At 40.4% G+C, this 12025-nt stretch overlaps 1 protein-coding gene across 1 annotated transcript in view; it reads right to left on the bottom strand.

The window, feature by feature from the left end:
• Nucleotides 1-12025, bottom strand: part of PTK2 (protein tyrosine kinase 2) — a 175635-nt gene that overhangs the window by 146745 nt on the left and 16865 nt on the right. Inside the window, exon 2 of the mRNA XM_029959399.1 lies at nucleotides 3159-3185. The gene's annotated coding sequence lies outside the window, so the exon portion shown is untranslated. The remainder of the gene's footprint in view (nucleotides 1-3158; nucleotides 3186-12025) is intronic.

The raw sequence follows: 12025 nt of genomic DNA, 5'->3' as shown, positions 1-12025 counted from the left end.
ACTTGGAACTAAAAATAGTTACAAAGCCATTTAATATTTCAAGATAACAATGATTCTGTGTGAACGGTGCTTACCCAAACTGTACATCAAAAAATGCACACAGAAACAGCAGGTATCAAATATGCTGCATATCTGGGACTAAGCTACACAAAGAACACTTATTTCCTATTATTTTTTTTATACCTTATGCTAAGAGAGAGCAAGATTTTACTTGACTCAAATTCTGTCTGGAGGAGAGCATCATCAAGAACAAACATCTGTACCTGAGAATCCATTCTGTGAGAATTTTTTGTTCCATTTTTAAACAAAACCCAGTATATGCTCATTTCTTATATTTGTCTTTATTTTCCTCTAGTTCTTTGATACAGCTTTTTGCTGCCTTACGATTTCTTGATTCTGTGATGAATATTTGCACTACAGGGTCAGGAACAAAGGACCAGCTCTGAAGAAAAGTCACCTACATCACACAGATGCTACAGCTGTTTTAAATTCAATGTGACAAAATCCAGGAGGGATTGTTTCTAATCCCAACAGTGTCAACAGGGAAAGTTTAACTGCAATTACCAAAGGAAACTGGTATTTCATGCCTCCAGGCATACTGTGAACACACTCAGGTTGCAAGAGAACTTCACACACAGACAGGAGAACTGTGCTCTCTATCCACCTTTGAAACTGCATTTTAGCAAGTTGCTCTCCAAGCCCTTCCTGGTTCACATTCCAAAAATTTTCTATGCTCATCTCCATGGCCTCCATTACAAGGTAGTAAAAACCCAAGCTACCCAAAGCAGTGGCACAGATTAATGCAGGATAACACTCCTGAGTAATGATTTAACCAACAACCTCATCAACTTACGCATTCACCTGCCCACAAACAATCTTTCTGTACAAGGTTTTGCTATGAAAATAAGTGTTCTGGGTGACCTTGGTGTACCCCTGACTGTACCAAATTTACGTGCAACACAACCTCAAACAAGACACCACAGTCAAGACGACTTCAAGCAGCGTCCTCCTTCCTGCAAAGTCTTCAAACACTGCAAAAGCCCCCTTGTCCCATATGATGATGAAAATTTTAAGTACTAAAATGAGGTGGCCAAAGTGAGAACATTTCTAGTGACATCTATTGTCTACTGCTGAAAGCAGCATCAAGGAAAAAAAAGAGATAAAGTTCTTCCAAACTTGAAATAAGAAAATGCCATTATTTATTGCAGTCTCGAGTTCTGATGATTAAAACTTCCCATCTGAATGCAGAACCCTATCTTCATTCCATTATATCTTTTATCCAGACTGTTTTTCCAATTTATTATTATTCAAATTTCTTTTGAATTTTAATCCAATCATTCAACGTGCTCGTAACTCATTTTATGTTGATGTTACTGTCAGATAAAGGCACAGAAAGTCCATCACCACGGTCATTAATAAAAATATTGTAATAACAAAGACAAGTCAGATTCCTGAGAGACTCCATCCTTCCCTTCTGACAATATTTTAAGCATGTCTTTAAAACAGGTTTCCTTAGTTCCTTTATCAGTGGGAATTGCCAAACCCCTGCTACAGGCAAGCCATGTTGTATAGCTTTTATATCCTCTATAAAGGCCTCCTGCCATGCCATGGGAAAAGCTCACCATTTCAAAATCCTGGGCAAACTTTTGCCCTCTATCAGTACTTCCAGGACACAGCTAAAAAGCACAATTAGGACACTCCCACATACATATTCGAATTGAAAAGAATAATCTCACTGTGATTCACACTGGACAAACTCTTCAAGTCCCAAATATAAACTCAGAAAAAGTTTCATCACACATCCTTGTTCTAGAAGCAGCAGAGAAAAAACCACAACAACCCTTATCTTCCCATCAGCCTGACCTAAACATCGAGTACATATTTTTCCATTATTTTCCATAAGTACTTGCCTGCCTGACAACCACTCTCAGCACTCAAAACAATTTTAAAGATGCTTTCTTTAAGAGAAAACTTGTTTAGAAGTTTTCTTCTAAAAGAAAACACATTTAGAGTTCTCTTCATTGATTCTTGAAAACATTGGGGTTTTTTTTTCAGAAGAGCTGCTCTAAAGTTCTTGTGGAAAGACTACAACATATCAGCTATCAAGCTTTTAAATGAAATTGCCACTTGATTCCAACAGTAAAGAGCAACTACCTTCAGAGCAGGGATTACATCTCAGCAAGGAGAAATGAAAGAATACATAAAGATACACGAGCAAAATCAATGAGGCAGAGGGCAAGGACAAAAGGCAGCAGGTCTGACAGTGAACATCCAATGCCTCAATCAACCAGCACTTAAGTCAGGATTCCAGAATTCACATTGCAAGCACTGAAGAGATGGACAAATTCCATCTGCCAGGGAACAGGAGGCATCCTCACTCTGAGCTCTGCAGCACAACTTGAGCCCATGGCACGAATGCATTTATGAAGTTCAGTACTTGGTTAAAAACCAAATGTAACAAACAGTAAACAAAAAAATGTTATTTTTAAATAATCAGGTCAGTGGGTTTTAGGTTTTTTGGTTGCTTGGTTGTTTTGAGGGGGTGGGTTGAGTTTTTTTGTGAGGTCAGTGCTTTTGGTGTGGTTTATTGTCAGTTTTTAGGTTTCGGTTTAGGGGGGTTTGTTTTTAATTTTTAAACACCACTGATAGGAGAGACAGGGTTCAATAGAGCAGGGGGTATTTCCAGCTCTGACACAAATCTCCTGTGACCCCAGCCAGGTGAACAGTGTCACCTTCCCTACTACCACCTGAGGAGATTCCTGCCACCCATAAACTCCTCCATCCTCCTTTCCTTGCACATTGTCCCTCTGAATCACCACTAATACTATTTGTGGCTGTTCCTAATCTGTTCCCCTGAGAGCTGCATCACACGTAGGTCTGAGTCGCTTTAAGCACTAACCATCTCACACACATTTAACAACTGCCTATAAATACACCTCAGTTACCTCCTCCCCTTGTCAAAATATACTATTTAAATGAAAAAAAATCTGTACTTCAACAGGTTTTGTTTTAACCTCAGATCCCCACATGACTAAGTACCATGACAGTGCCAATAAGAACCGATATTCTGATTATATAAAAGCATGACTGTATCACAAGCAAGCCCTTAAAAGCTATCTGCTGTCGCATCAAGGCATAAGTGAAAGCAGAGGACTTACCTGCTGGCAAGGGAAGTCTTGAAATATCTGTAACAATAAAGAAATACATTTAGAAACAGAAGGGGAAAATAGGTCTCCAATTGCATTGGCCTAATAAATTTTCTGCAAGGCTGTACTTGTTTAATAAAGCACATCATCTGAAGCAATTTGCTGGCTGCCAGGGATGCCACAAGCAAATCAAAAGCATTTTCCTTGTCTCACCCTGCTCATTAACAAGATTACTCTTTGCTCACCTAACTGAAGGACAAAGATTACACTATAAGGCAATGAGTGTAATTACTGCAGCAGAATACAGGTCACTATGCCCAAATTAGTGCAGAATTCACCACCACCTACAGAATTACTGAGCTCAAAGTGTCAGGGATAAACTTGCTGTAGTAAATTCCAAGGCTTCCTTGAGCTGCAAACAGTGACCAGTCTCAGAGCCTAAACAGATCATAGTAAAAATTATATACTAAAAAAATAGAAATTAAGTTTTCCTAAATAGTTAATTATATTAACTATAACTCATTATATTCTTTCTGCCTGCTTTTCATACATATACTTGTCATTTTAGTATACCTGCTTGTAACTGGTAGTTGAGCCCACCAGAGCTCAGAACAGAAATCAAAACCCACAAAGAACTAGAAAGCAAGAATTCCTCAAGTCTGTAAGGACAAGAACTGGGGACACATATCAAGAAGTTAATGAAAACTGGAATAAATACAAGTGGGGGGGGATGAAAAAGAGGAACCAGTAAAACAAATGAGAAAAAAACTGAACCTAAGAAAAAGGTCTGCATAGTTATTTAGTTAAAGGAAATAGAAATGTTGAGTAATAAATTGTCATACTGGGTACAAAATCCACTTGGAAACTGAACTTTAACCGTAGCTGCAGCAAGTGAAACAGATGCAGAGATTATCAGGGCAGGTGGTCACCTATTTGAAGAAATAATGAGACTTAATAAATTTATCAGCCCTGCTCTCACCAACAGATTTAACATCATGCTTCCTTTCATTTACAGTCCATGTCTGTGGCCGGAAAACATGATAAAACCTGAACACCCAAGAGAATTCCACCTGAAACTTAAAGGCAGCCCACTAAAAATTTCCAAAATGAACTGTCCTACCCTGAGGAGATGGTGAAACAGCAACAACAGAAAGCTGAAACACAGAAAGTACAAAATGAAAATGGAATGGGACACCACCAAAAAACCCCAGAGAAAACACTGCCTGCCTTAGTCTGGTAGAACAGGTAGTTTAAAAAGATAGTAAAGTACATCTCAAAGATGCTCATCATCTGCTTGGGAACAAAACATGTTACATTTCTTACATTTTAACATGTAAGAAATGCCTCGAGACAGGAAAAACCGGACCAAGGAGACACAGGAACTGCAGGAAGCAAAAACCTCAAGTTGCCTCCTGCAACAGCTCCTGCACAGACCAGATCAGCACATATGGAGTGGAGCTTTCTTCCATCAGAGAAATGCTGCAGTGACAGTTATTTTGGAAAGTTACATGAAGATAAGTGTTGCATCTTTTTGTCTGTTTACATATGTTTAATAGTTTCCAGGTACTTTTTTTTTTATAAAGGCACAAAAAAATTCCTGCTTGTCACTAGGCTACACAATATCAACAACTGCAGCCACATGAGTAAAACATCTAAAGCTATGGATTAGGAAACACCATATTTGATGTTAATTATTCTACAGTGATGGGAACTAATCCCTAAGTTCCATTAAAATTAACGAACATCAAGAAATTTAAGTCACTACAGAAACTTATGAACCACATTAAAATCTTCTTCTAATTCCTGTTGTATTGGGAGTGTTTTATCACAGCATTTATTACTCAGAGCAGATTATTTGGTTACATGTGCCTACACAACACATTTCAATAAAATAACAGTAAACACAACAACCAGAAAGGTGTGTTATCATATATACACAGAGAGGCAGAAAACATGCATTTACATCTCAGGATTTGAACACTTCCAGGGAAAGCTCTGCAGCCAAGACACACATATTTTTAACTTAAGAAAGACCTGATCATGTTCCAGTGTTTGTCCCCAACACCTGAGCCGCTGTTTCCGCTGGGATCTCTCCCTGCCAGCACTCCCACAGATCCCCTTACTGCACCAGGGCCTTCCCCAGTGGGGCACCCACACCATCAGCACCGTGGCTGTATTTAAGTCAAACACTGTAAAGATTTCTTACTTCCACCTTCCACTGCAAATTAGTCCCATCAGTGCATTAAGTGAAGAGATGCTGCACCCCTGGGACAACTACACTGAACAGCTTCCTGCAACTGCACCTTCTTCTATTACAATTTAGTGTAAGAGACTGTTTTTAATTTCTAATTGACACGCATTAGATTTAAAAACAAGTCAGAGGACGCTGAAGCCTGAAGGTCATATCAATCTACTTACAATTGCATAAATGCACTTAGGAAGTTACTTGTATCATATTTTTCAATGATTTCCATTAAGCACAAGATCCTCTATAGGCTGATGTATCTTAATTCTGGCAAACACCAGCCACTACAAAGTATTAACTCATAACAGCATAAATGAAATAAACACTGTCGCAATTCCAAAGATGAAAGTAGCAATTCCACTCCTTTGTGTATGCAGACACCACAACAGGAAGTAAAATGCTCATTATCTCCATGTGTTTCTATCAGCTGTGGAGACACTTCCTTACCCTGGGGTTTACCCCCTCTCCCCAGCTCACTCTCATCTCTTCTGGCTCAAAACTTTTCAGCTTTATCCTCCAAATATGGTTTTTCATTTAACACCTAACACTGAAAGAAGATGAGTGGATTCTGGCAGCACTTAAAAAGCTCTCTTCACTGAGAGGTAAACTGAGAACAGGAATTTAGGTAGCTACTCACGTCAGATTGCATTTACAAACTTGCCTTCTTTACTGTGCAAAACTTCCCCCTTTTTGAAGCACACGATTGCAATTCGATCTCTAGAGACAAGAAATTCAACCAATGCTATGACTTGAAGAGAAAAAAAACAAAAAAGATTAATCTGGTTTGCAACTCAAAGAGAAGCTGGAGAGCATTTTGGAGAGCTGTCCTCTTAAAAGGATTCCCTCACATGATGGGAGGCCTGGACTGACTTTCCTCCTACAGCTCAGTTCCTGAATGCTTGGAGTGCTGTCACACAAACCACGTTCACAGCAGCTGTACAACATGAACCAGTCCTACATTTCTGTCTGCTCCAAGGTGGTTCTTCAAAGTGAAATCTAAAATGAATCAACTTTTCATGTCCTTCTGGTTCCTACTGATCCTTTCAGGAGATCACTCATGTTCTGCATTTATATTCTTCCATATCTCACCGTGCTGCTTGGTAGGGAGCAAACTGCCAGTCTGAATAGGCAGAGAGAAAAATTACTTTCACACCATATTCTTTATCATAATCAGACTTTTACATACTTTGTAAAGGTTAAACAATTCTCAGGGAAAACTGATTTTATCCCATATAGATACTGGGAAGATGGGGCAGACGGCCTCAAGAGCTCCTTTCCACCCAAGGTTTCTGTAATATCCTACACAGATGACTATAACAGACCAGGAAACAAGCTGAAATGACATTAGAGGTGCTACAAAGTAAGAAAGTTCCTCAGTCAAAAAAAACTTTCCAAGTAAACCAATTATGTACATGAATTCACTGAGGAATTAAAAAGGACAGTATTCTAAAGAAAGAGTACTACTATTACTTCTATATTCACCGAGATGGTTTGGGGGCAGTACAGTCCTCAAATGGGCTTTGTGGATCCCAGCACCAACAGGTTTTTTTCCTATGATTTATGGATGCCTTCAGGACCAGATCTCTCTAACAGTGTATTTGTTCTTATGAAACTATGCATTTTACATTGCAGAAAACCCAATGTTTTCTTAGAAACGGAGCCACAACTTTAACTCTTCCTTCCAAGAGTAACATCTCATCATCGAAAACAGGAATATTTTGTGAGCTTCCTATTCCTACCTCAAGGTAAAATGAGAATATGGCTCCACAGACAACTCCAGAGGCTCAGACTCTCACCCCATCTGTAGCACTGATCTCCTTCCAGAGCTGTGGTAAGCACAGACCACAAGAAATTTAATCCTGTTCTCCTGTAGCAGGAGCTGGCTGACTCTACCCTAATGGTATTCCCTTGAAATTCATTCAGCTATTCAGTTCACAATCTCTTTCCAGGGAAAAGTAAAGGCTCACAGCACACGATGAACCACAGACCACAGTCTCCAGGAAGCTGAGCAGCACATGTCATGGACAACAATCCTTCCAACTGCTGAGGAATATCACAGACAACATTAAATGCAGTTTTCCTATTTATCTACCAAAATAACTTAGGAATACAGATGCATATTCAGCTTTTAGCCTTTCCATGGCTGATGCTGAAGGGTGTTCTCTTAAAGGCTGGATCCAACCACCTGGAAGTCTCCCTTCCTATACTGTCTGACAGGCTAAAAAGGCAGCTGAATGTTCCTCCAGTCTTTAATGAAGTTGAGATCTCATTGTCTATGTCAAAATATTTTCTTTTAAAGAGCAAAAAAATAAACAGAAGTCACCTCTCAAAAAAAAAAAAAAAACCAAATAACTTTGTAAAATTCCATTTGTTGAGAAGCTCAGGGATTTATCCATGACCATCCAATTTTTTGAGCAAATACCTTGAGACACAATGAACTAATCCTGACAGCGCACCCATTAAGGGAAAGCTATTAAAAAGTTTTACAATATGACTAAAAGATGGTATAAACCACCATTTGCGTTGTTCCATATATGTATTTTTTTCCTCTTCATTACTGAAAGTGCACCTCTTAATTCTATGCTAAATCTAACCTACTTCTAATTTAGCAATCTGCAGGGCTAAATGTTAACAACCTTTTATTCTATCATTTTACATTAAGGCAATTTTAGGGCAATTTTCAGGAGCGACTCAATAAAACCTTTTTGTACATTAGCCATGTAGAATAAGGTGCAGAAGGGGCTCACTGCAAAGCCCCATTTTTCCTAAACCTTTGATTACTCTTACAAGTCTTTAAATGCTCAGACTATTTTTGCTTCCAGTAGCTCCCCCAATTTGCAAACACCAGTACCTGACACACTCCTCATATGTCAATCAGAACAGCACTAAAAATACCATTTGCTTACTTAGATGGAGTTTTTGCCCCTATTGACATATTTATTGCATTTGCCTCAGGCACAGCAGCAGCTGAATATCCAGCTTAGCTGCAAATCTTCATCTGTTACCCTGGGGAGAGATGGAATGGGACAATTATAGGACAGACACCTCCATCCTCTAAACCCCACTGCAATTATTTTGTGCTTTGGCCAGATCAGGAGAAATTCAGCGTACAAACCCACACATCTCGTGTTTACAGCCCCTACTTCACAGGAGATCCACGTTGCACAGAAGTCCTTTATTATCTTGGTTTAAATCTTTGCTTCAGCTGTGAGTATCAGCAGTAATGATTTAATGCTTTCATTTCTGTCTGCTGAAAAGGTTAACGAGAATGAAGCCCTCTGACACCCTCCCCAGGAAACGTGCACTGCCTGTGTTATGCTTTTCAGAAGTTCTGTTTAACCAGTTATTAAAGGCAAGCTGCTGCCTCTGAAAATCAAAAGCAACAGAAAATTAAGGCAAGGGAAAATGAGAGGACCAACTGAAGTACTGCAAAGAACACTAAGGGCTTTTTCAGATTATATGTTCGGCTGATAAAACAGGTACTAGGCACAACTATAGTGTGATCACATCTAATATACCTCAAATAGCTTTAGATATGCAAAAGTATTGTGGTATGACACCAGTACAACAAGCATCAGCATCAGCTAAATCATCCTCTACCTTGAGAACACCTTCAGTTCATATCTGCTTCCTTAATTTGTCAATTTGTTGTCAGTTTACTGTTGCATTCCTCTCATTACCTCAATCTTCTCTTTATACCTGCTTTCCTCAATCAATAAATCAATATTTAGTCTCTTAGTTTATAGCATCTACAAAAAAAAAAAAATCATTCAGCAGTTTCAAATCAGAGTTTCCCCTCTTCTATTGAAACTGCTCCAAAATCACTCTGCTTATGGTTCTTAAATACTAGTTTTTGAAATTGAAAAAAATCCAGACTCTGATTCAGACCCGGAGAGTATTCCACATGTTTTCCTCCATCTCAGCTGAACTCTGCTCTGATGAACTCTGCATGCACCTGGAAACTTCAAATTAGTTTACACCACCTCACTGAGCATGACCAGAGTTATCTACCCAGCCACAGGAGCCAAATTTCAGACCAGGCACACTGAACAGTAGGATATTAAATGAAAAGGTTCTGGTGGAAGCTACATTTAAGGAGGTTAAGAAGAGCAGGAGAAATTACTCAATCATTACTCAGGGCAGGTGGGATCAATCTCATTACACAGTGAGTTACAGAACATGCAGTATCTAGGCAACTCAGATAAAGAATTTATTCTCAATACCTACATAAGTACTATACACACCTCTTGCCTATCAGGAAGAGAGGTGTGAATAGGGAAGAGATTAGAGCAGTTCCCCAAGAATTGGTTTTAATCAGCATCACAAAATGGGTGAGTGAAATTCTCCAGTCTAGAGGTGATATTAAGCTCTTACAGGTCACCAAAAGCCACAACGGGAGAAAAAAATCAACAAGGATCTCACAAAATGAAGCAAGTTGCTAAAAGTCAGCAAAAACACTTCAGCACAGAGCTGTGATGTAATGCATCCAGGGAAAAAAAACCAGCAATACCTCCTTAACCAAGTAACACTTGCACTTTTTCCAGTTCCAGCTTGCGGGAGGAAGGCTGAGTCACTGTTTTCTCTGAAATCATCAGCTCAAGCTGTAGTAGCTGGCCAAAGGCAATAAAACATTGTGTCTCATTAGGAAGGGTACTGAAAACATGGTACTTAAGCCTATTACTGTGCAAAACAATAAAGCATCAACATGTTGTGTCCAGTTCTGGTCTCTGCACCATCAGGAATACAGAGGTAGAGACGTCTGGAGCAGGGCAGCTGAAGTGATCAAGGGATGGAAGAGCTGCCAAGTAAAGATAGATTACCAAATCTGGGGCCCCTCAGCTGGGAGGACATGAGGTTCACAATGAATATGACCACAGCTTACAAGTAGGGGGGGGGAAGAAAAAAAAGGAAAAAAAAAAAGAGAAAGCAAATCCATGCAGCTCTACCCTTCAGCATTAATAGGAAGCATTTGAGAAAACTACTGGAGATCAGCTCCAACCCAGTGCCTCTCCACAGCTGGCATTGAGCTTCCTGAAGTTTCTGCAAGAGAAAGGTGTGGAGGCAGGTACCATCAGCCAGCTCAAAGGCAGTTGTCCTACTCACAGAGGGTTGATAAGGAAAAGACAACAAGGACCAGTCAGGGAGGTACCAGCTGCCATCTCAGCTGCAATGGGGATGCTGAGGAAATACAGGACCAGGTGTGCAAACTCCTGTTGTATGGACAAACACCTACTATTGCCACCAAGACACACTGCTGGGCTGGAGGATCATCTTTTGTACCAGCAGTAGTGTGGCCAGGAGGATGAGGGCAGTGACCATACCCCTGTGCTGGGCCCTGGTAAGGCCACACCTTGAATCCTGGGTTCAGTTTTGGGCCCTGCACAAGAAGACAGACATTGAGGGGCTGAAGCATGCCCAGAGAAGGGCAACAGAGCTGGGGAAGGGTGTGGAGGACAGTTCTGATGAGGAGCAGCTGAGGGATCTGAGGGGGATCAGCCTGGAGGAAAGAAGACTTGGGGGGACCTTACTGCTCTTCACAACTACCTGAAAGAAGGTTGTTGCCAGGTGGAGGTCAGTCTCTATCCCAAATAATAAGCAACAGGAAAAGGGGAAATGCCCTCAAGTTGCACCAGGGGAGATTTAGACTGAATATTAAGAAATTGTTTCAAGGAAAGGGTTGTCAAGCCCTGGCACAGGCTGCCCAGGGCAGTGGTAGGGTCACGATCCCTGGAGGAATTTAAAAGCCATGTAGATGTGGCACTTGGGGACATGGGTTAGTGGTGGCCTTGGCAGTGCTGGGTTAATGGTTGAAACCAACAATCCTAAAGGTCTTTTCCAACTAAAATGATTCCATTATTGTCGTGTTCCTTAACTCCCTGCCAAGGCTCTGTGAAGATGTGGAACAGCCACGAGCTGAGACATCACCTGTAAGAACATACCTACTCAATCAGAAGTGCTCTTCTAAGAATGCCAGCACCATTACAGGAATGTTCTTATCCTTTAATGGCTCACTGCAAAAGGAGACATGGCTAACTCTGAACAACCAGGAAACTTCAGAAGCACTTCAGATGTTTAAGGGGATACGTGTGTGCTGACAATGGTTCAGATCTATCAGGGATGTCTCCACCACTACGACCTGTGATCACATAATCCTGATGGAAATACTGTGACATTTTATGAACATAACAATTCAGGCCCTCAGGCAGGCTTAGGGAAAGCTGCAGAACTGCACTCTATACGTGTAGAGCCACCTGCCATTTGTACTACAGAGTGTTTGTTCTTCCAAGTGATGGCTTTAGTGGATGTTTTTCTTTCAAAAAACATTGCCTTGACATTGCTTGCTATGATTGAAACTCCCTTGTCGTTTTCCATGATGGACTTGTGACACAGAACAAGTGTGCCACCACGAGTCACCCACGCCTTCAAAAGGTGACAGGATTTTGTAGTTCCTGTACTGAAATACAAATTAGCCCTGCATGTCAGAAAAGCTGGGTTGTGCTCTAGCTATGGCAGGAAGTTAGCAAAGAGCATGTAGATCTTTCAGAATGTAAAATCAATGTGTTCCCAGGTACAGAAATGAATGCCAAGGACACAACCACAAACAGCAGAGAATGAGAAGAAATTACTTCAGGCA

Source organism: Manacus vitellinus, unplaced genomic scaffold (genome assembly GCF_001715985.3).
Source record: "Manacus vitellinus isolate BGI_N305 unplaced genomic scaffold, ASM171598v3 scaffold_1_pilon, whole genome shotgun sequence".
Classification (NCBI taxonomy): domain Eukaryota; kingdom Metazoa; phylum Chordata; class Aves; order Passeriformes; family Pipridae; genus Manacus; species Manacus vitellinus.
This window is presented reverse-complemented; position numbering and strand designations above follow the sequence as displayed.